The sequence below is a fragment of the Suricata suricatta genome, chromosome 11 (assembly GCF_006229205.1).
Source record: "Suricata suricatta isolate VVHF042 chromosome 11, meerkat_22Aug2017_6uvM2_HiC, whole genome shotgun sequence".
NCBI classification, from domain to species: Eukaryota; Metazoa; Chordata; class Mammalia; order Carnivora; family Herpestidae; genus Suricata; species Suricata suricatta.
This window is the reverse complement of record NC_043710.1, coordinates 64,349,013-64,372,935: the sequence shown is the minus strand read 5'-3', so window position 1 is coordinate 64,372,935 and position 23,923 is coordinate 64,349,013. Positions and strand designations below refer to the sequence as shown.

General features: G+C 38.5%; 1 protein-coding gene across 8 annotated transcripts in view; it reads left to right on the top strand.

Annotated features, from left to right (window-relative positions):
• The window catches only part of DLG2 (discs large MAGUK scaffold protein 2), a 1,964,578-nt gene that overhangs the window by 1,512,228 nt on the left and 428,427 nt on the right, over positions 1-23,923 (top strand). The gene's annotated exons all lie outside the window — the stretch shown is intronic.

Genomic DNA, 23,923 nt, shown 5'->3' with positions numbered 1-23,923 from the left:
TCTATAGCTATTGTTGTTATAAATGTAAAATGCAAATAGATAGTTATTTCATCAATGCTGCATTACATTTTCATAGTTTATCCTTGAGGCCAAAAAACGATTAAAGATGAACAAAAGAGAATACATGCAAGTAAACTACTATCACCAATACGATGTGCTACTTATTTCTGGCCTTTATCTGTAGGTATGATATTTTAAAAAGGGTGTATATTATGACTCAAGACAAGTAGACATGGCCTCTTGCTCTAGGAGTTTACTTTTACATTCATGTGTCAGTAATAGTAACAGTAGACAGAAGACAGCTGATCCCTAATTGTCCACATCTGGCTGTACTTTGCAAGTTACCCATGCCGGCGTGTAGTCCCTGAGCGGTTTCCTACCGTCTCATATATCATATGCTGCCGTCAGTGAGGTTACCATTTAATATCAGTGATTGTCTTAACAAAAGAAAAATTATGCGACGCAATTCTTGAACTCCAAAGACTTACATTCTTATATATCATAGACTTAACAAAATCTCCTGAATTTGGAGAATGCATCATTCGTTTTTTGCCACTGGGTAATCTAAATTAACCTTCATAATAAAGCAAGTTGAATCTGAGTAAAAAGGGAAAAAAAACCATTTTAAAAATACTGCCTTCATACATTTTCCCCAGACATCCTTTTCAGTCTTTATATCAATACCTTGCCCCTTTTACTACTTCATACCACTCTGGTTTTTTCCAATAACTTATTATTTTCCCTAATGCTATAAGTAATATATATTTGTAAGATAAATATAAAATAAACTAAGCAGAAAAACAAAAATACTATCTTACCACAGAAGGATAATAATCATTAATATTTAATATATTTTCTTTAAGCTTTTGTTTTCTGTGACTATGTTTATAAAATTTGGATAAGACTGTGTACATCAGGGTTTTTTCTGTTTTAATTTAACACATCTTGAGCATTTTCTCAAGTCTTTACGTAGTCTTTAAAAACATATTGTTAGTAGCTATGTAATATAGAGAAACCATAATTATTTTCTATTGTTGGACCTTTAGATTCCTCTGGGACTTTTTTATTACAGATAATGCTTGTGTAATCTTTCGGACCACGTCTCTTAATTACATAGTTCTTTAAAATAAATGCCTTGGGCTCCTGGGTGGCTCAGTTGATTAAGCCTCTTGATTTCAAGTTGATGAAACTTGATTTCAGTTCAGGTCATGATCTTATAGCTTGTGAGATCAAGCCCTACATTGAGCTCTTTTCTAACAGCATGGAGCCTGCTAGGGATTGTCTTTCTCCCTCTCTCTTTGCTCCTCTCACAACCCCCTCCCTCCCAAGTAAATAAACTTTAAAATCGAAACTCTAAAATAGAACTCTATTTAAATAAAATGCAGAAAGACTAAAAATGAGAGGGGGTGGGGGGAGAAAACAAAAAACTAGTGACTGTGGCACAAGAAAAAGCAGACACTGAGGTGCCAAATAGTCTAAAGTTTTTGACATTTGATGAAACTCATAATCATATTGGTTTAAGACTCTCAATCTAGCCCAGAGAAATTATAAAGAGAGAACATAATAAAAATAGATTTCTTATCAGAACTGGTGCAAGCCAGAAGAAAATAGAGCATGTTTCCACCTCAGGGTGCTGACCCTAGGTTTTATATCCTCAGCAGTAGCAGAGTAGAGCTTTTATTACTGAGAATAGGAAGCCTTGAAAGAAAAAAGAATCAAGATTGGGGACAAACCTCGAGTTGTTCTGGGAAGTGTTAAATGTGCAACGTCTATAACGCAACCAAGCAAAATGCTGCTGAGGCAGCGGGGATTTGGTCGTTAGCAAAGCTGGAGTCTGAGCATGGTCAGTCTGGTTCCAGAGTCTCTATCTTTGTGCTTCTAAAGGTCATGCAGCTAGTATATAACAGGGTCAGGACTCAGACTAACTCCAAAGTCTGGCTCTTTTTGCTGTACTGCATGGGTAGCATTATTAGCTTTAAGATTTCTTGAATCTCTGCGTTTCAAGTTAATCTTTGTTGTTGTTTTCTCCATGAAGATAGAACTAAAGTTTTCTATCATGGCCCCTACCCAGCCACACTTACAAGCTATTTGGGGGAGGTAATCAGTGTTTCTTAAGAAGAAGTGAGGTCTCCTGGATGGTGCGATTCCAAGCAGGGGCTCAGTCCTTAATGCCTATCATTCTGGCTGTAAAACGAGACCCCCTATGGTTGTCTTAATGAGCATTTTAAGTCCTTAGTGAAAGAGCTTTGGAAGCCCTGTGAATGTGTCTCTGTGTAAAGATTTAAATATCAACCTCCTCCTCAATGTTTACAGATTAGATTGACCTGAAGCAGAACAATCTAAGTCCTTTCTTATGTAGGCTGTGTCCTAATGGAAATGCAGTCACCTGATCCATTGGCATCTGATATTTTGCTTTACGTTTTTTCCCCCTAATCTTTTTCTAAAGTCTCATTTACCATCTTGAGACAGAATGAAGGCAGAATGAAACAGCTAAAATAAATGGGATAGCCAGAGATTTCAGAGCCAATTATGGAAGGCTTTGCGCTGAATTTATAATAGTTTTCATAAACCCTTGTAGCTGCCTAGTATTATACTTTCCTAATTCCCATTTAGTTCTTATAATACCACACAAAATGGGCAGAGGGGATTGTTAGGCCTGTTGAATAGACTGGGAATCTGAGATGACAGATTCTGTGATATCTCCTACCACCAAGAGAAAGTAAGTGACAAATCCAGAATCCAGGAGCTGGGTAGCACCTCGGTTCAGAGCTCAGAATAGAGTTAGAATAACTCTGAGTTTACCGCTTACTAGCAATTTCACCTTGGATGTGTTGTGTAACCTCTCTGTGCCTGTTTTCCCATCAGTGCCTGTACTATGAGTTATTATCGGGATTAATGAAGTAATCTATGTAAAACACCTTGAACGGAGCTTGGCCTAAAATAAGCTGCATTCAGGTTACCTATTATTATTATTATGACTACTATTATATTACTATTATTATTAGCTTTGACTTTATTATCATTATTACTACTACTACTATTACTATTATTATATTATTATTATTATTATCAGCCTTGACTTTCAGTCCTGGACACTATGGTAACATGGTAATTATAGGACTGGCTGCTGTGTGCTGGTAGCAGTGCTGGTTGGGGATGGTAGATGAGGTTTGGGAGTGAATGAAGGGGAAATAGCATTCCAGCCAGCCTAATAAAACATAGATGCACGCTATCTTAACATTTGCCTTAAAGAGTAGAACTTGTGACCGTGTGTTGGTTTAGTGATGTTCCCTTTGTATTTCAGTGTCTTTTAAAAATATTTAATCTCAATTAAAAAACAATCTATTCAAAACCAAACCTATCTATTAAAGGTCTATAAAAAGAAAAGCCTAAACATTAAACTGTGTTTTAATTTAAGCCCTCTAAATTTAAAAATTCTAAACTGTTCAGTAAACATAAATATATACCTACCCAAATACTCAGATACTACGCAGGCACCATAAAACTTTTTTAAATAAATGCATTGTTTACTTTCACATACTTTCACGGCATGAGCACAGAAACCAAGCCTATACAAAATAATACCTATTATGGTGCCTCTCAGTTCCCAGGGGCAGCATTAACTCCATTGGCTTGCTGTCTCATATGAGATGGGGCCATGTATGGTTGAATAAAGTTTTACATACAGTTAAAATGCTGAGTGTAACTCTAATAAGGTAAGACTGGTTTTAAATCAGAGCAGATTTGAAGAAGTTGCAACTGAGCATGAAACCCATAGTGAGAAGGTGATCTACCCGGCTAACGCAATGTAAGATCTCTGCTAGAACCACATAGTGAAAAAACAGTTGGTTAAATTAAATTACTACCAAAAAAGTTAAGGTAAACTGCTAACAGAATCAACATGGTAAAATAATGAAAGGTGGTATTTCTTGCCTTCCCCTGAATAAAGAATATTAATATTTTCCCTCTACATACAGATGGTAACAGTTATCGACTGTACGTTACCGCGTCAAAAAATGTTAGAGCAGCATTTGTATCCTACATACTGAAGGAGATAATGCAATTCAAAAATGTGACAAGTTCATACCTTTCTCAGAAAGAGCAGGTCTACTGTCTAAAATTATAGTTCCAAACTCTGACAACCCAAGAAACTTTTGTAAATACAGAGTCCCGAGCTCTACCCCAGAGATACTGAATCTGGGTATGTCCAGGGATGGAGCTTACATATTAGTATTAAAAACAGAAATAAAATGCTCACAGGTGATTCTGATGCATGGGCAGGTTTGGAGATCACTGGCTTTAATTCATATGTCTTTGACTTCAGAAAAATCAGATGACCAATAATAAAGGCAAAATGGAGCACATTGGAAGAAAACATGGCCAGGCATTTTTCCCTGAGGGTAAATTTTGACAAAAGCATTGGATGGCCCTAAATCTCTGACGGTATTAGAGACCACCTACAAAGAAAAGGTATTGCTCTTAAGCAAGAATTACCAAAAGCAGAATTTGTTCAGATTTTGTAATTTAAAAATGGCAGCTCTTTAAAAACCACTTAGTTCAGGTATGCATTTTACTCTATAAACACATTTTTAAAAATTTTTTAAGTTTATTTTTGAGAGAGAGAGCATGCATGTACGAGCAGTGGAAGGGCAGAGGGAGACAGAAGATCCAAAGCAGGCTCCACGCTGACAGCACAGAGCCCAATGTGGGGCTCTTGAAATGTGAGATTATGACCTGAACTGAGCCACCCAGGTACCCCCCTATCAGCACATTTTTTGAAAAATTGTACATGACTTTATTTCCTTTAAATCAAATTACATCTGATAATAGGTCTCTATCAGGCTGCTTTTCTTCTTAATTTCCTCCTGGAATATCAATATTATAGGAGCTCAGACTTTTGAAGAACAGAGTTTCTCTGGGAAATTCTGCGTTCCTTTTTATATCACCTATCTCCCTTGAGACAAGAGAGCACAGAGGTCTGAGTATCTGCTGCAGATGTGGGGAGGAAAAAGCATAATAAATTCAAAATGCAAATTAGTTTTTCAATCAATTTTCCTTCCTTCCTCCCTTATTATTTACACTGCTTCAGAAAAAAACAGCTTATGTTAGTGCAGTTCTGAAGCACTCTGTTTCCTTATCTACCTTTTCTGCAAAACAAATATTGTAATAAAGGAATGTTAGATACTTCTAGGTTCCTTAAACGCACAGCTATCTGCCACCTTACAGCACAACAGACAATATCCTATGGCTAGACGCACATCAGGGTCAGGAGTAACTGTTCATCTCATGGACCTATCACACAGATGCCAAATAGCTATAATTAGAATGGATCATTCTAAGTTTCTCCCATCTGCTGAATCTTTACTGGATTGGTTATATATAATAATAGATGGAAGGTTCAATATTATTGATAGTTTAAAAAAGAATAAGAAAAACCTCCTCCATCTGGTTTCATTGTTGCTGTATCTTCATTCGTTCCAGTAGTTCATTTACAAGCAGCTCTCACTTTCACTGGATGTACTGGTCCAGTCAGGATCTCTCTGGATCCTCCAGATAAGCCCGAAGTCCCCTCCCTAGATGGACGTCAATGCCAGTCACCTCATTGCTCTCTGTAACTTGTGCTCTTACTCAACCTGCCAGAAATACTTTGGCCAACAGTGTACAGGAGGGCTCTCTTACTTAAAAGTCCTCAGAGCATGAACAGGAGGGTGATAGGCAAGATTGTCTCAAAACTGTGTTTGACAGGGAGGGAGAAGAGGTTTAGGTAATGGTGAGAATAGTCTGGTAACTCTGAAGAGTATGGTTAATGTTGGCTGAGTTCTGCCAATGCCAAGCATTCTGATAAATCATTTGGATACATTTTTCCTATTCATTTTCACAGCAGTGCTGTCATGTGCTATTTTTCACAATTGCACTGGGCTGAAATTCACAAAGATTAAGTAGCTTGTCTAAATTTGCACAATAGGTAGTAGAGTTAGGACTCAAACTTGGTCTGTGTTTTACTAAAATGTGTTACCACCTAGGAGACTAAATATGTGTACAATTCTTCAAATACACATAACCCATTTGATGTCCCAAAGATTTGAGGGAGTTTATTTTGTCGCTTAAAATAGAAGCTCTCCTATAAATAGGTCCATATGTTGTGCATTCTTATATTTTCAGAATGTCTTCCGCTTTGCCCCTTTATGTCTCCGTGCTCCAATCTACATAACTAGGTAGCTAACTAGGCTCCACCAGTCTCTCTGTCTGCTCTTGTAACATTCTTGACCAAACATGCTTCCCTTAGCCCCCTCCCTCCCAATTTTCACATATTTCAATTCTAATCCATTTATCATGGCCCAGCTCCAATACCGCCTGAGAAAATTCTTCCTGCTGGATCTCACTTCCTCTTAATTGGAATTCCCAAGATAGTCTGTCTGTTCCTCCCATCAGAGCTAACCATTTTGACCTATTTTATTACACACACACACACACACACACACACACACACACACACACACCGCTTCTCTCTCTAAAACAAAGTGATGCTTAAGGAAAGACTCTAGGTCTAGATCAGATTAGTATCATCCATATCACCTACATTAGTACATTTAAAAAGTTATTCACTGAGCTCTCCCAAATGGCAGTGATTTATTAAGGCTTTGCATAGAGTATCTCATTTAACCTCATAGCATTCCTATAAGGTAGGTCTTAAGGTAAGCCATTTTCTAGATAAGGCAGCTAAGATTCGGACAACTTAAGTAACTTCTGTAGCCACACAGCTGAGTAAGCGGCAGAACAGTCTTCAATCCGGGTCTTATTGCCTGAAAGCTTCTGCTCTTTCCACCATGTTCACATCCTGTCTCTATGTTCTCTAAATACATAAATAGCTATTGCATGAATTATGTAGAATAAGTAAGAAAAAAAAAACTACAGTTGCTGTTAATTTATTTGTCATCATTTCTATAAAAGGATTCTGGCTAGCATATAATTTTCCTGAAGCCGACTCAACCTTAACTGGAATCTTCTTAATAAATGAATATATACTTGCATAACTGAAGACATTTGAGATTCTGACAAATAGGTAATATGGTGATGCCAGCTAAGCCCCCCTGTTCACACAGCCAATTATTCAGAGTGCTCTATTACCACACTTAGAACACCTGTTAGTACCTTTGAATCCCCTAGAAATAAAAGTGCTCATGATTAAAGAAAAATTAGCCCTAAAGTGGGATAATTTATTTTTGTTTGCATTCTTCCAGAATATGTAGATCTTTGAGATGGAAATGAACAATACTCAACATAAATCCCTAATAGTCTTCTGGAATAGAAAAAATAATAATTTTAAAATATAGGAAAATATAATTAAGGAAATCAAAATTACCTATAATTCCACCACTAAGAGAAACCACCATTAACATTCCAGTGATTTTTCCAAACATACCTCATGACATACAGATATGCATCTTATAAAATTGGCATCATGCTACGTATGCAGATTCATGGCCGATTCATATGCAGATTCTCAGCTTCATAGGGAATAATTTTTAATGTCATTTCAAAGCCATTTAGAAAACATGTAGTATTGAGAGAAAATAAAATTTTTATGTGACCATATTTCTCAAAAATGATATTCAGCAAATTCTCCAGCATATGCTTCCAATTTTTTCCCTTGTCTATTATATAAAATTGGGATCATACTTTATTTATTGTTTACAAGAATTGGATTAAGCTGCATATACTATTTTAACCTGCTTTCTTCAGTAAGTTATATGTTGTGAATGCCTTTCCATGTCATCAAATCTTCCACAGCAATATTTTTAATGCTGACATGGCTATTCAATACTAATGAGCATACGTGTTTTTTCCAGTGTTTTGCTTTCACAAATTTTGTAACAGTGATAAGCTATGTACACCTATTGTACTCAGTTTTAAATTGTTTTTGGTGCTCTATTTATTTTTGAGAGAGAACACATGACCAGGGGAGGGGCAGAGGGAGATGGAGACAGAGAATCCGAAGCGGGCTCCATGCTGACAGCAGTGAGCCCAGTGTGGGGCTGGAAACTCACTAGCCGTGAGATGGTGACCTGCGCTGAGGTTAGACCCTCAACTGACTGAGTCAGCCAGGTACCCCTGTAGTCAAGTTTATGGGAGAAATTCCTGGAAGTGGGAGTTCTGGGTCATAGGTTCAGCAATTTATGCTACCACCACTTTGCTGGAAAATATAGATAGTGGTTATGTGTGCTAACTTGGAAGGATGTCTGATGTGATGTAAATTTAAAAAATAAAAGCAATAGCATAATGAGATGTGTAATATGATATAGATCAAACTTGTATCTAACATTACATATCTGCATATAGATTTGGTCATAGATATACATTCAGGCATAGTTACAGACATATAATGTTGAGCACTGAGAGTACAAAAATAAATTAAGCACATTTGCTGATTCAAATGAATTCAGCAAACCAAAAGGGGAATCCGAGTGAACAAGTAAGTGTGAATGTGTGTGCTACAAGGCAGAATATTGGCAGTGTACAGGACCCCAAAGCCAAAGGGGCCAGCTGGTCACCATATAAAATAATGATGCCCAGTTAGATGTGAATTTAAACTGAATTTATACAATGATAAAAAATGAATAGTTCTTTAGTATAAATATGTCCTGTGAATTATTAGCATTTATATTAAAAATTGTTCATTGTTTGCTCAAAATTCAGATTTAAGAGCATTCTGTATTTTTATTTGCTATATCTGACAACCCTGGGCATGACCTTAAACATGATTTTATCATCATGAGAGGAAATCCTCTCTTAAGAATTTATTTACATACACAAAAGTGACTGGAAATGGACATGTGAACCACGTCACTGACGGACTTCCTGTTCGAATATCTGTGATGGTCATGGCATTTATTGAGTACCTGTCAACCACTATGGTAAGTGCCATTCAAGCCTCATTTCACCTAATACTCAGAAGGCCCTAAGAGGTAGGCACTATTCTTGCTCACAGGAGAAGAAACTGAGGCATAAATGTAAATAAGTTCCCCAAGATCACATGACTTATAAAATTGATGGGGCTAGAACTTGAATCTAGGCAATCAGACTCAGCTTGCTCTCTTTGTTCTATTGTCTGTTGCCTTTAAAATAGGATCTGTAATTGCCAAGATGACCAAGAATATCGTTTGACCCTTGAGAGAAAGAATATGCTAGAAAAAAAAAAAAACACAAAATGGTATACATCCATGTTTTGCAGACAGACAACCCAAGTTCAAAGCCCAGGCCAACAAGTCAGCTATGTGAGGAGACATGAGCACTACTAAGCCTTGTAGACAATAGTATTATATATGTCTTAGGATTCTTGGGAGGATTACATGATATAGAATATGTAGAGCATATGTGACACAGGGCCTGCCTCCTAGTAAGTTCCTGAGATACATGTAAATAGTTATTACTTTTATCATTTAAAATACATCAGAGGACAAGACCAAGTGGCAGTCATTAAAAATAGACTGTATGGAAGGGTTACCTGGGTGGCTCAGTTGGTTAAGCATCTGACTCTTGATTTGGACTCCTGTCAGGATCTTGTGGTTTACGAGTCGAGTTGGAGCCCCTCCTCGAGCTCTGTGCTAATGACTTAGGGTCTGCTTGGGATTCTTTCTCTCTTCCTCTCTCTCTGTCCCTCCCCTACTAGTGAGCTTGCTCGCTTGGTCACTCGCTCTCTCTCCCTTCAAGACGAATGAACTTTAAAAAGTAAGTTAAATATAAATAAAATTAAAAACTCCCGTATTGTATAGGAGTTTAGAAAAGAGGGGAAAAAACTAAAACGAAAAACAAAAAACCTCCTATACTCTATTGAAGTTTAAGAAAGAGAAAAATCTACAATCAGTTGTACCTCATAGGTTTTGTGGAGAAAATAAGAGTGAGACCCTTCTTAGGAACTGGGAACATATTTATATATGCAAATATAACGGTGGTAGAAAGGACCAATACATGTAAATTTTGAAGTAATAAAGCATCAACTCAAGGGAATTTATGACATCAGTCTATGTCATGTTCTGAGATCCCAGTAGAAGTGCTTCTGAGCAGGCAGTCCTCTCTAAAGAGAGCAAGGCAATGCTACAGCAATCTCTTGTTCTTATGGATGCCTTATCCTTCCTCCCTGGCCACAAGACAACCTTTATAACCTACTTGCATGCAGTGAGAGGCCCCGGAGAGTAAATGCTAACAGCTGCATGAGAAAGAGGATAATGTACCGTTGCAAAGGGATGGGAAAGAAATCCATCTAAGTGATGTTGTTAAAGCCATCTCATCCTTCCTATTGACAAGTACAGAATTATATTTGAACATTATTTTTCCTTCTAGGAGCTGCTATTTTACTCAAGCTGAGCTTTCTTCTAGTTAAAGGTGTAAAGTATTTTCTCCCCTACAGAGTCTGTATTAATAATGTAAAATTGGTGTGCAGAAACATATAGTGAAATTAACATTTGCATTCTACTTTAGAAGATAGGATTTGGCTACACATATTCAGAAATTTTATGTAGGTGTGAATTTAAAAACTTAAGATCTTATCAGATCCAGATACCTTTGGCTTAGATGTTATAGATATAAATAACTTGGAAGCCTCTTAGGAAAGAAAATGCTTATTGTAGAAGTAAATATTTAGTTCTGTAATATTATGTTTTAATACCGTGATAAACAGAAATAAATCCTAGGAAGGTAATTTAGCTTTGGACCTTCTTTTAGGCACTCTTGTGATGTTTCCCACATTTTTTATTATTCAGACTTTTCTCTTTTGTTTCCAAATTTGCATCCAAAGAAAGGCCTTACCTTTTTTTCTCCATTGCCGGAGTCCAGGTCCAGCAGGTCCAGGGTTCCCTGAAGGATGGACGGTTTTGGCAAGAGAGAGTGAGAGAGCCTCAAGTTTCTTTCTGATCACCAGGCAGGCATCTCTGCCCTGTCTGATTCTCTAGCTTTATGGTGAAAGGTACAAGGAGCAGAAAGCACAGTAAATGATTCCTCATAGATAATTTTTACAATTTTCCAGGACATGGATTCTGCAGAAGTTATAATTCTAGTAGTAATGATTGTCATAAAAAACTCATATACAGGCACTGATGCTATTATATGGGAAGGGCAGGTATTTTTTTTTTTTTTACAAAACCTCAGGTATAGCCTTAAGGAAATGACCTTTAACCATGAGGCAAGCAGCATTGGTTAGTAAAGGTCAGGGTTTTTTGTTTTTGTTTTTGTTTTTTTTTTTATGAATAAGGGTCATTAGGCTGTTTATAACTTTAAGAAAAAGTTCCCAGAAAAACAGGATTCCCAGGAGACATAATGCCTGCTCTCACAGTCGCAAAGATGACTGATACATTGTATTACAGTAGTGACTTTTGCAACTATGTCCAGTCCTAGAAAGTAGAAAGTTATCAGTTAATTGCTCAGCTAGGAGGAAAATTGTGTGTTGCTTGCCTTAGTCACGTTAGGGTGTATCTAGTTTACTCATCTTTTCCCTGACCAGGTGCAGTCAGGCCTCAGGGACACAACAGGGGGACAGGCTGCTCCTGACACTAATCAGCAAAACATTCTGAGATTTGGAGCCCAAGCAGAAATGAAAGTCACAAGAGGGTAGATTTTGGTCACTGTCTGGGGACAAGAGACGGTGCAGACTTGCCATACCCTCACTAGGAATTTTTACTCAACTGGTGAGTTCAGATAGCTCGCAACACTCTAGACCGTTTTTTCTATTTTTGAACAGTACTAGCTGGAAATATGAAGATGTGTGCAGTTAGTCATCAGGCTAAATCTAAGAACACAGGTGGAATGTCCAGCTTACTTCAGACTGTTGCGCTCTTCCTGCTTCTCTGTTGAAAGGGCAACACAAAAGGGTCAGATGTCCTCCCCCAGGGAATGGACAGGCTGTGTACTTGACCCAAAGGATGCCAATCCTGAGGGTAGTGAGTAACCAACATTGTGATCTAGAAAAAAAAAAAAGCAAACTGAGTCTAGCAAATTCTCTTTCAGAGATTTTTAATTGAAAGGCAGCATGAATGCACAATGAAGCTAATAGGTAATATGAAAAGGAGGCCACAGTGTCTGTCATGACTTGTGTGCAAGTTAATGTTATTAGGAAGCAGAAACTCAGAGCAGCAGGAACAGTGAGGAAGAGAGTGTCTCATTTATAAAATGCCAGTTAAAGAAGCTCATGGCCAGAGAGAGGAGAGGGAAGTAGCCCAAAGAGAAAAGGTGGCATCTTGATGGGGATGCTCTAGATACAGTTCACTGTACCCCCTCTTTCAGAGCTCTGCCATTTCGGCTTTTTCTGAGTTCCCATGCACATATGTCACCTGCAGTAGCTCAAATCAGTCTCTGCTCCTTGCAATCAAATTTTCTTGCCAACAAGAGTATGCTCAATTTGCAGAGAGAACATTTTATCTTATTTGATATTATGTGTGTGTGTGTGTGCGTGTGTGTATGTAGTTTATATATGTATAGTACTTCTCTCTGGGCCTGGCACAGTGTAGGTTTTAGTAAATATTTATGGAAATAAATGAATGAATGTACAAAGGAATAGTAAAAGTGATCGGAACTCCATTGCATTCAGTGGGAAGAGTACTAACTTCCATGGCTGCCCATCACCAGAGGATAGTACACTTGTACTCAAGACCGGCCTACCTTTTCCAGTTTGTCTCCTACGCAAGGCTTTTATAAACTTCCTGAATGGGGCATGTTGTTAGATTCCCTTTAACGTTGCATGTGCTGCTTATTACCACTTCCTAGAAAGCCCTCTTTCAACTCACCCCAGTCCCTACTCTCGAAGGCATTGTCTTTCATGTCTCCTTAGTGTAGGAGAATTCAGTGTTCTCAGCTCCACGGTGTCCACTATCCCTTTTACAATTCTGTACTACTCTTTATTCAACAGTATAAAAGAAAGCATTTTCCTATATCATTAGAAGTTTTTGTGAGTCTTTAATGGCTAAACAAGAAACCATCATGTGGCTATGTCTTACATTTTATATCTTTTGTCTCCTTTTTGGACATTGTGATTTTTTACTTTTGTTTTTATGCTTTTCTCTTATAACAAACCACAATGACTTTCTGTCTGTGGAACCACATGTCCACATTTTTATTTTCTTATTAGGACTGCACACTAGAAGTAGAATTGCTGAACCAAAGGGCAAGATTACTTCTAAACCATCTGAAATATGTTGCCAAATTGCTTTCTTGAAATGTTGTAAGGGAGTTTAACACTCCATAGCACCAGCAATATGAGTGTCTGTCTCACCATACCACAACTGAATTGTGACTTAATGATTTTAAAACGTTTATTATTTTTAAACAGGCCAGGGGGTGTATAGCATTTAATTTGCATTACTCTTATTCCTAGTGAGGTAAAACATTGATGGTTGTATGTCTTGGTCACTTATGTTTTCTTTTTTGTGATTGGATGCTAAATGCCTTTGTCTATTTTCTATTGAAAATTAAGGATTTATCTTATTGAGCTGTAGGAGCATCTTAAAAATACTGATAAGTGTACTCGAGAAGGTGCTCTCCCAGCCTATTGATTCTTTTTAACATCTTATTTTCCTCAGTGGTTTTGTTGTACCCAAGTTTGTAAAGTCACCCCAAAACAAGCACCAGAGACGGCTAGGGAGACCGAGTCACGCCTGCAAAAGCAAAGGGCTTTATTATGGGCTTAAGCTCGGGTTCACAGACTCCACCAACCAGCTGGCCACATGGAAAGCGAGCCCTGAACAAAGGCAGGGCAGGGCCTTTTATGCGTTTGGGAAGGGGAGTTACAGGAAATGATGACAGGAGTACAGGGATCCAATCCCTACCCCCCTCATCAATACTGGCAGTTGTGGGAGCCTATCATAATATTTGGAGTACTGACCAATCAGAGGGGGCCCAGGACCCCACCTGGAGCATGACTAGGTCTGCCCTTAGAAAGGTCAAAGGTATCAGCCGGCCTCTCCCGATTGGGCGCCTCAGGAGGTGTCCCTCCTTAAGGTGCGCCCTTTCAGGAGAAGCCGGCCCCTTCCCCTTTAAGTACAGGGGAAGGCTGGATTGGACCTGTGGCAGGCGGGGGACCCCCCCCCCCGCCCCCACGGCGCACCGCCGGCTCCAGGATGGCTGGAAAGGCCTGGTGGGGAAGGCCAGATCGGACCTGCATCCTTACAGTTTTAAATTTTTATGTAGTCAAATCTCATCTTCTATGCAATTTCTTCCATTTGTTTTATGCTTAAAATTTTTTCCATCAAGATGCTAGATAACTATTAACCTACATTTTTGGTAGGTTTACATTTTATCTTATGAGTTCATTCAAAAAGAAAAAAAACTTTAAAACTAGATTTAAAAAAAATAAAAGAGGGGCGCATGGGTGGCTCAGTCAGTTAAGCATCCAGCTTCAGCTCAGGGGGGTTCAAGCCCCACATCAGGCTCTGTACTGACAGCTAGCTCAGAGCCTGAGCCTGCTTCGGATTCTGTATCTCCCTCTGTCTTTCTGACCCTCCTCTGCTCACACTGTCTCTCTCTCTCTGTTCTCAAAAATAAATTTTAAAAAAATAATTAAAAAAAATAAAAGAATTTAAACACTATGATAGGACATAATGAACTTTACTTAAATAATTAAAATTGCAGAAGCCTTGGTCTACACATGATACTGACTGTGTGTATCTTAGATAGCATTTGTATCAACATATTTCAGAACTCCACAAAAATTCTACTGTAGCTGGACACACTCACCCAATACCAAGATGTGGCAAGTCCTTTCCTCTTTGGAATTATACCTGTTATGCATACCATTGTCAAGGTCATTGACTTTCAACTTATTTCAGTAAAACATTGCATGAACCATTTATTACCCACAGTCATGACTGTGAAACCCAACAATCTTTTGAAAAAATAAAACACCTTAGTAATTAAAAACTTTCAAAATGACTTTAAGTGGTGCAGCTCGTGCTCTACCATTCCTCTCCTCAATGAGTAAACATAATAAAATATAACTGAGAGTGGTGTTTATATAAAGAAAATCATGAAGTGAACCTACTTTCTGTTTTTAAAAGTACACATTTCTAGATTATGGTATGTAGACTATCGCTAATAACAAATCACTTATGGCACAATGATTTGATATGATACCACAGCTGTGAGTCATACAGGAAAACAAATTGTTATGAAGGTACAGGCACAAGTTAGATGTGGAGGTGATATCTTGTTAGAGACCATGAAGATAATTGAGAAGTTCAGGTGAAGTGCACATTGAGCCCAAGGGCTATGATAGAGGATCAATTACCTTTCCAATAGCAGGAACAAAATTGAGTCTGTAGAAGGCAACATTATTCAATGCCGTTGGTGATACTGAAAACCACAGAATGTTACTGTCATTGTTCCGCTCTCTTGTGGAGAAGCCACAAGACATTAACGTGCTAATATGTGCACTGCCTGATGGGAGAGCAGCATTATGGGAGGCTAGGCAGTCCTGTGTGCACAAGTGCCTGAAAGTAATAATTGAGATAAAAAACAGACAGTAAAATGGTGGTTACCAGGAGTTGGGGAGGGTGAATGAGTGGGATAGTATTTAAGGGTACAGATCTCTAATGTGTACTAAATAAGTTATAGTGATCAAATGCACAGTCTAATGAATATACACAATAATATTGTACTATAATTATGTAATGTGATAAATACCACTACATCAGCAATCACATTATAATACATTATAAATGTATCAAAGTAACACATTGTACACAGTGTGTACACAAAGTGACATGTCAAATTTATTTTTAAAAAAACAACAAGAAAAGATAATGTTGGCTTCTATTTGGCAAACTCACGGTAAGTGCCGTGCCCTGCAGGGTGCTTTATCCTCATTATACCTGTCCCTCACACCTGGCTCAGGCTGGCATTACTATCTCTACTTTACAGATGAGAATGCTGAGTGAGGGTCAGAGAAGTGAAGAAACTACACTGGGGCACCTGGGTGGCTCAGTCAGTTAAGCATCTGACTCCGGTTAAGGTCACGATCTCACAGTTTATGGGTTTGAGCCCCATGTCAGGCTCCATGCTGACAGCTCAGAGCCTGGAGCCTGCTTTGGATTCTGTGTCTCCCTCTCTCTCTGCTGCTCCCCCACTCATGCTCTGTCTGTCAAAATAAATAAATGCTGAAAAAAAGATTAAAAAAAAAAAAAAGAAACTACAGACCACACAGGGTAAAATTTGGAAGAGCCAGAGTGAAACCTAGCTCTGTTTCTTTGCACTCGCCACACTTGTTTTGTAATAATTTACCTCTGTGTATAATTTTATAGCTTACAACTTTGTTGGAATCAGGGAAGGCTTTTTAATGTCATTAAAATAAAGAAGCTATGTTTTAGAAAAGTTGAGGAAGTATGGTACAAATAGGCATCTAGTCAAAGGTGGAAGTCCTGATGGTACTTAGAATTAGGTGGATGAAGGGGGTGTTGCAAACCATCTAGACCATTTCATTCCCCCCATCTCTCTACTTTATTCTTGAAGCTCTTTTAGCACCTTCGCCAATGATATACTATTCAGTGTAAGAGATGTCAGCCTCTTATTAATCCTTCTCATAGAACGTCCAGTGTACCTGTTGGGCCATGTAGTTCACAAGCTGGTTCTGTATCCTCTTTTATCCCCTAGTGCGTTTAGCCTCCCCAGAATTCTTTCTTTAAGACCAGTTGTCCCAGGACTAAAATTCGATCTTTTTTTTGCTTAACTTCTCCAATTCCTTGGCCCCAAACAATGTATTATAGGTAAAGGGGGACATGGGAGACCTTTTTAAGGTTAAAAACAAACTTTCCCTCCAAATTATGCCAAACAATATACCAGATACTTGAGCACCAAAGCCCTTAGCATCCCAGCTGCCATCATTTATGTAGTGTTGTTCTGTGACCTGCACAGAGTGTAAGGCTGGATGCTACCTTTCCATTTAGAGCTGCCAGGGAAGGCCACGGCAGGATGAGGGTTGGAAAATCTAAGCAGCTTTCAGATTCATCCATATCATTCTAATGACAGATTTATGACCAAAAGTATTCAGATATATAACCTAAATCCTTCCTAAAGCAATTTTACACCCCTCGTTTTTGGTTTTTGGTTTTCGGGTTTTTGTTTTGTTTTGTTTTGTTTTGTTTTTAGAGAATGGGCATGCGTGTACCAGTGGGGGAGGAGCAGAGAGAGATGGGAGCACAGAGGATCACTCCTGTTAGCCTAATGTGGGGCTTGACCTCATGAACAGCAAGATCATGACCTGAGTCTAAGCTGGACACATAACCTGTTGAACCACCCATGTGCTCCTTAGACGCTTCCTTTTAACTCTAGCTCAGGAAGAGAGAATAAAAAGTACCAGTCCTTTTGGGTTTTTCCCCCCACAGATTTGCTTCTTTCCTATGACAGTACCTCAACTCATACATTCTTGCAATCAGGAATGCAATATAGAAACAAAGATAAGTGAGATTTGGTCCTGATCCTCTAAGAGTTAGTAGTCTAGAGAGGGAGGGAGTCCTGTGTACCAAATATGACAGTATATTGAGTGAAGGCCCTGCCTGGTCTAAGCAGCATTGGCTGTTATTAGCAGAATCCAGTGGGCCTAGGGTCTCCCCTGCCTCAACCCTACCCTGCAGGTCCTACAGGTTCTGGATGCAGAGTCTGAGTCGCACTCCTGGTCTAAGCAGCATTGGCTGAGTAAGCGACTGCATTGTGTTGAGTCAGTGGGGCAAACAGGAAGAGACAGACAGTTGCAGACAGGATAGTTTTCCTTAGAAGAGGGTGAGATGAAGCACCTCTGTCTATTCTGTCATTGTGGATTAGCAATTGAAAATGCCAAAGAAGCTGAACAAATAGCAAGTGCTAATGACTTCATAGAAGAGAGGTCACCTAGGGCAAGGGGTGCTAATTATATGCTATAAGAGCCTACAATTATAAACCCATAGATATGCAAATAAATGCTGATGACTGAACACTGGAGACTACAAAGCCATTTATCTATGGCACCTGATAAGTGGACCGCAAGATAAATGATTTGTTTATAAATCCACTTAGAGATTACACTAATATCTCTAACTACTTTTCTCCCTTTCTGGGGGCATTAACAGAAAGAGGAGAAACAGGAGGTGCCTCAGATTGGATTTTCATATTCATTACTGTCTGACCTAGGCGACTTTGGAGGTTTTTAATAGGATAAACAGGCTCTTTGAGTTTGTGATTGGCTGATTCACGCTGCCTAAAGTCATTTCCCCATGGCACTTCTTCACTGAATAAATGTGAAGTGATGGTGGCATCTGTTCCTCCCACCCAGATCCCAGTGACAGCTCAGAAACCGGCATTTCTTGTCTGTCTGGTGGAGAGGTCACAGGGAGTATGCACTGCAGGGAAATGCTAAGAATGCTGACTGCTGGCATTAGGCCTTCTTGACCCCTGTCCTGAGAAGCCTTTATGGAGTCCTGTGCCAGTGGGGTGACTGTCCCGGGAACAGCCGGCAGGCATTGCTGTGGGTGCACGAAACCTGTCCCTCGAGAGTGACTGAACCTTGTACACCAAGTACTTAACGGCATCAGGTTCTGACACCATCGGGTTTCTGTCATTCTGGATCACCTGTGAAAATTAACGATGGCCCAAGATTTTAAATGTAGTTAGAAGATTCAGAATAACTTAGGCTTCCTTGAAAGTGCCAGAAATATTTTTTTTCATTTCTCTCAGTGGAGAATGGTTTAAAAAATTCACTTAGTCATTTCTCAAGTACCTACTATGTGCCATTTCCCGCTCAGAGTGTAGTTTGTAGCACCTACTGGATATCGTACTGTGGCCGGTATAGTACATAATACATGGGAAATCCTGGGACAGTACTGAATCTAGCAGGCAGAAATCTTCCAATATGATCTCAATTTTTAGGCCACAAGAAAGGACATTCTCACTGTATTTTTAGTCCGATTGTGTGGTTGCAAGAGAACATTGTGAATATTGCAAGAAGGTTCTGTCAGGTTTGTCAATGTTTTCTTATGTTTTAGGGTTTTCTTCTACCCATCTTCTGAAACATGGAGTCTTCTCACCATTGAACTGGCTGTGAAATGTCTACTCAATAGCTAGTGACTGTACAAAACAACCTGTAAATACATAAAGGATAAAAGACTGAATGATAGATATAAATGAGCCTGCAATATCAGTAGCTGTATCTCTGCTTTGATCAGACGTTGAATCATGAGTAATTAAGCCTGGGCAAGGAATCAGTCCACCACGAAAAAATTCTGGAAGTGACTATAGGCAAAGATAGGTCCTTTTTCAAAAATTCAAGTTATCTAAGCCTGCCTCCAATTCTAAATCTACTAAGTATGTGAGTCATGAAATAATATTACATCTATAAAATTATTCCAGAAGTATATAAGTAAAGATCTTAAGAGTTCAACACTGAACAAGGTACAGGACCTTATCTTGAATTTATTGTAGTGTTCAGAGAGTAGATTTTTTTCCTCTTAATTTACTTGAGTACAATACATGTAGGATTTTTCCCTTAATACATATATTAGCCAGCTTTGGTTCTGATAATTTGTTTCAAAATATAGTTCTACTGAGGTGAAAGGACTAGGAGAAAACTGGTAACATCATTTTCTTGATCTGTCAAGTCAACAGGAAACTGAGAACATTAAATTAGCTGTCCTAGACAGAAAGCACAATGTTAACTGAAATTATATCATCATGAGAATATTTTATGACCTAAAAGAAGTTATCAGTTCTCTTATTCTTAAGTGCTGTGCTGGCAGTTTAGATCAGTTACCATTTATATATATGCCACATATGTGTGTGTGTGTACATATATATATATATATACATACATATATATATGTATGTATATATATATATATATATATATATATATACTCTTTTAAAAAATATTTATTTCCTTATTTTGAGAGAAAGACAGAGAGCACACATGAACACTTGTGAGGGGAGAGACAGAGGTAGAGAGAGAATCCCAAGAAGGCTCCACTGACAACAGTTTGCGGCTTGATCTGACAAACTGTGAGACGTTGACAGAAGCTGAAATCAAGAGTCGTATGCTTAACCAACTGGGTCACCCAGGTGCCCCTATATATAATATTTTTTAATAAAGACTCAGTGAGTTCTCTAAACAGTCACAGGCTCTAAAGAAAGCCAGAAAGTAAAGTTCTTTATATTTTTCTGTGTAAACAAAAGGTGACAGATGGACCTCTGACCTAATTAAATGTATCAGCCCGTTATGGTAGGCCCTATCTATATTTATCTCTTTGTATTAGATTATCAGTCTTAGATTTTGCAGGAGTATATCTGTTAACATGAAATCCTGTTTATATAACAAAACAATGATGCAAGTATAAACATATTTTATCTCACATAAAAGCAGTCCAGAAGTGGTAGAGTATTGCTCATTATCATCGGTGATGCAGTGACCGTTATGCACCACTGTCTGTGTTGTTTCTTTTTATCCTCAAGGTTGTCTCCAAGATGACCATGGGCACTCTGGCCATTATACCCAGGCTCCAGGTCCACAGAGGGTGGAAATGGGAAAGAGCAAAATCCCACGGGTCCTAGCTAGGTCAGCTCTCCTTAGCAGCTTTCAGCAGAGTCTCACAAAAACCCTTCTGCTCCAATTACACTGGGCTGAACATTTTGACTGGGCCACATCTATGTGCAAGGAAGGCTGAGAAAGTTTTACTACAGGAAAAGTGACAAATTGAAAATTGGTTTTCCCTCAATAAGAAAAGAGAAAAGAGCAAATGGATATTCAGGAGACAACCCAGCCGTCTCTGCCACGGCAGCTCTATCGTGGAGTGGAATATTTGGAGTGTCAGGTCTTCTTGCGCTAGCGTATGTAAAATGATTCCCATCGAGCTCATACACGTCTCCTCCTCTCTTATTTAATTGATTTTTGTGCATCTTACTAATACAAAGCCCTTTTCAAGATGAGAGTTTGTGTGGATAATCACATTTTCAGTGCAGACAACCCTGTGATCTCTCAAGCCAATTTTTTTAATGTTTATTATTTTTGAGATAGAGACAGAGCACAAGCAGGGAAGGGCAGACAGAGAGAGAGAGGGAGACAGAGACAGAGAGAGAGAATCCGAGGAAGGCTCCTGCTCCAAGCTGTCAACACAGAGTCCAACACAGGGCTCGAACTTACGAGCAGTGAGATAGATCATGACCTGAACCAAAGTTGGATGTTCAACTGACTTGAGCCACCCAGGAACCCTCAAGCCAGTTTTCTTTATCTGACTGGCATCATGGTTCTTTTTGTCTCTAAAACCATCAGAAATATATATAAATCTTCATAAGCATATTAACAAAGCAAAACAGATTCTTCCCAAAACTCAAGAACAGTACCCCATCTGTTAAGATAGATTTCAGTGGTTAAGCATCTTTCCTCTTATAGCACTTCACACAGTGTGAATTACTTATAAAAACTGATAAAAACACTTTTTAAGAATGATCTTGCAGCTGCCTTTTTAAAAGGGCTGGTGTTTGTCATTGTGAATTGTGTGAACTCTATACAATTGATAAAAATAAATTGACAAACTTACTAGCTTTTTCTGAAAATGGAGAACTTGCCTGAACAAGAACATATGCGAGCTTCCGTAAATGGAATTTTTTTAGCCGCTGGCCTAGAACAAGCCAATTTCATTATAAAGCACCTGATGTTACCACTGAGATCTAGTTATTCTGGATGACACAGTAAGCCTTTGGATCCCTCCTGTCCACTCCTCAGTCCTTCTACTGTGTGGTAGAAAACAAAGGGATCAAAGCACCTCCTGCTACGTAGTGGAAGCAACATGTTAGGAAAGAAATTAATTCTCTAGATAGTATATCTAATCCATGACTGGCCCACAGTAATACTATAAATTATGTAATGCTTTTCTTGTCCTCATTGCCCCCCTGCTCTCTGTTCAGGAAGCATTGACTGAGCAACTACAAGACATTAGGGACATGTTTGGGGCTAGAGCTACAGGAACATGACTGTGCCTGCACTGAGTTTACCACCTACGCTTCCCACACCTTTGCTCAGGGATATGGCCACACTTGTTGTCCCCGACGTGTCATGGCCCCAACTGGTTACTCTCTCCCTCACCAGAGTCTGGCCCTGTGGACATTGCCATGTTTCCTGTCCTGCTCCTTACCCTGGATAGTCTTTCATTTGTATTTGGATCTTTTAATTCTTACCTTAAATAGAAGATATTAGTTGCAATTTCAGACCATGTGTGAGAGTGTGGTTTAGGGACACCTGAGTGGCTCACTTGCTTGAGCATCCAACTCTTGATTAGCTCATGCCATGGGCTCACATCATGATCTCCTGGTTTAGTGGGTTCAGAAGCCCCACAACGGCCTCTGTACTGATACTGGGGAACCTGCTTGGGATTCTCTCTTTCTCCGAGCTCTCTCTGCCCCTCCCCACTCACACTGTCTCTCTCACATAAAAAATTTTAAAAATTTGTTCTAAAAAGAGTGGGGTATGGAGTTAGGTGATTTTTGTTTAAATAACCAAGCACTTTGTAGTACATGCATTTTTCTCTAAAGTTATACCTGAAATTTATCTGATCTTAACTATGCACGTTTGTAACAACTAAAAGATGTTGAAATTTTAGATAATGTTTTAGTGTCTCTAGATTAATTCATTTAATAGAAAGTTTACTAAAGTGAGTACCCTTTTGGTAGAAAACCCTCTGGAACTAATTGTTAGGGGCCAATTTATGAATAAATGAGGAATCACTGAGATCATGTAAGCAGTTAGATTTCTAGGTAAAGCCAACTGCAAGATAAATGTGCCAAGTTTTATCAGTTTAATCATTCATATATGAATACAACAAACATTTATGAAATGTGGACTCTCTTTTAAGTGGTTAACAAAATAAATGTAGTCTCTATTCTCAAAAAATTTACAGTGTAGACAGTGTTAATAATAAATGAAATGCAACAAACAAGTTTATTTTATGCTCAGAAAAAATTTTATGAAGTATGAACAGGGCACCGTGAAAAATAACAGAATCCTGACCAGTAGGGTCAGGAAGATCTCTATAAAATTTACAATTAAGATGAGACCCAAGTTTATTTTTTTTTTTAGAATTATAAATTTTTATTAAAATTTTGAATATACAAAAACTTCCATAATAAAAAAATTGTTCGGTTCCTCTAATCAATGAGAGATGTACCATTCAAAAAGAAGGGAAGATGGGCGCCTGGGTGGTTCAGATGGTTATGTGTCCCACTTTGGCTCAGGTCATGATCTCATAGCTCATGAGTTCAAGCCCCTTGTTGGGCTCTGTGCTGCCAGCTCAGAGTTTTGAGCCTGCTTCAGATTCTGTGTTTCCCTCTTTCTCTGACTCTTCCCTGCTCACATTCTGTTTCTCTCTCTATCAAAAATAAATAAATAAATTAAAATGTTTTTTTTCAATAGAAAAGTTAACCCTTTATTATTTTTTTTTTGGACTTTGTATCATTATTTAATTTCATTTTTCTTTTTTTTTTAACATATGCAATTATTTTCCATCATTTACAATACAGTAGTTACAATGACACTCCAAACAGAAAAGCAAAGTAAAAAATCAAAACCCCCAGTTCTATTTCATGTAATTAGACTTATACAGAAATTAGGAGGTTAAGTACCAACTAATCACCTAATTTCACAGCTATCTGAAGTGGCGATCGTTATATAGCAGCTTATCTATGATACATTCAAGATAAATGATACAATTTATTACTTGCCCCATAAGCTACAACACAGCCTGCTTAATACCTTTCCTTAAATTCCACCTCTATACTACAGTATACTTGAGGTCCATGCAAAAAAGTAGCTACCTTTTATATAGGAAATGGATGATTAACATGAGACCCAAGTTTTAAAAGGAGCCATGTTATAGGATCCCAAAGATTGGCGTTTCAGAATGCATTTTCCAGAAAGGTATGCCATTTA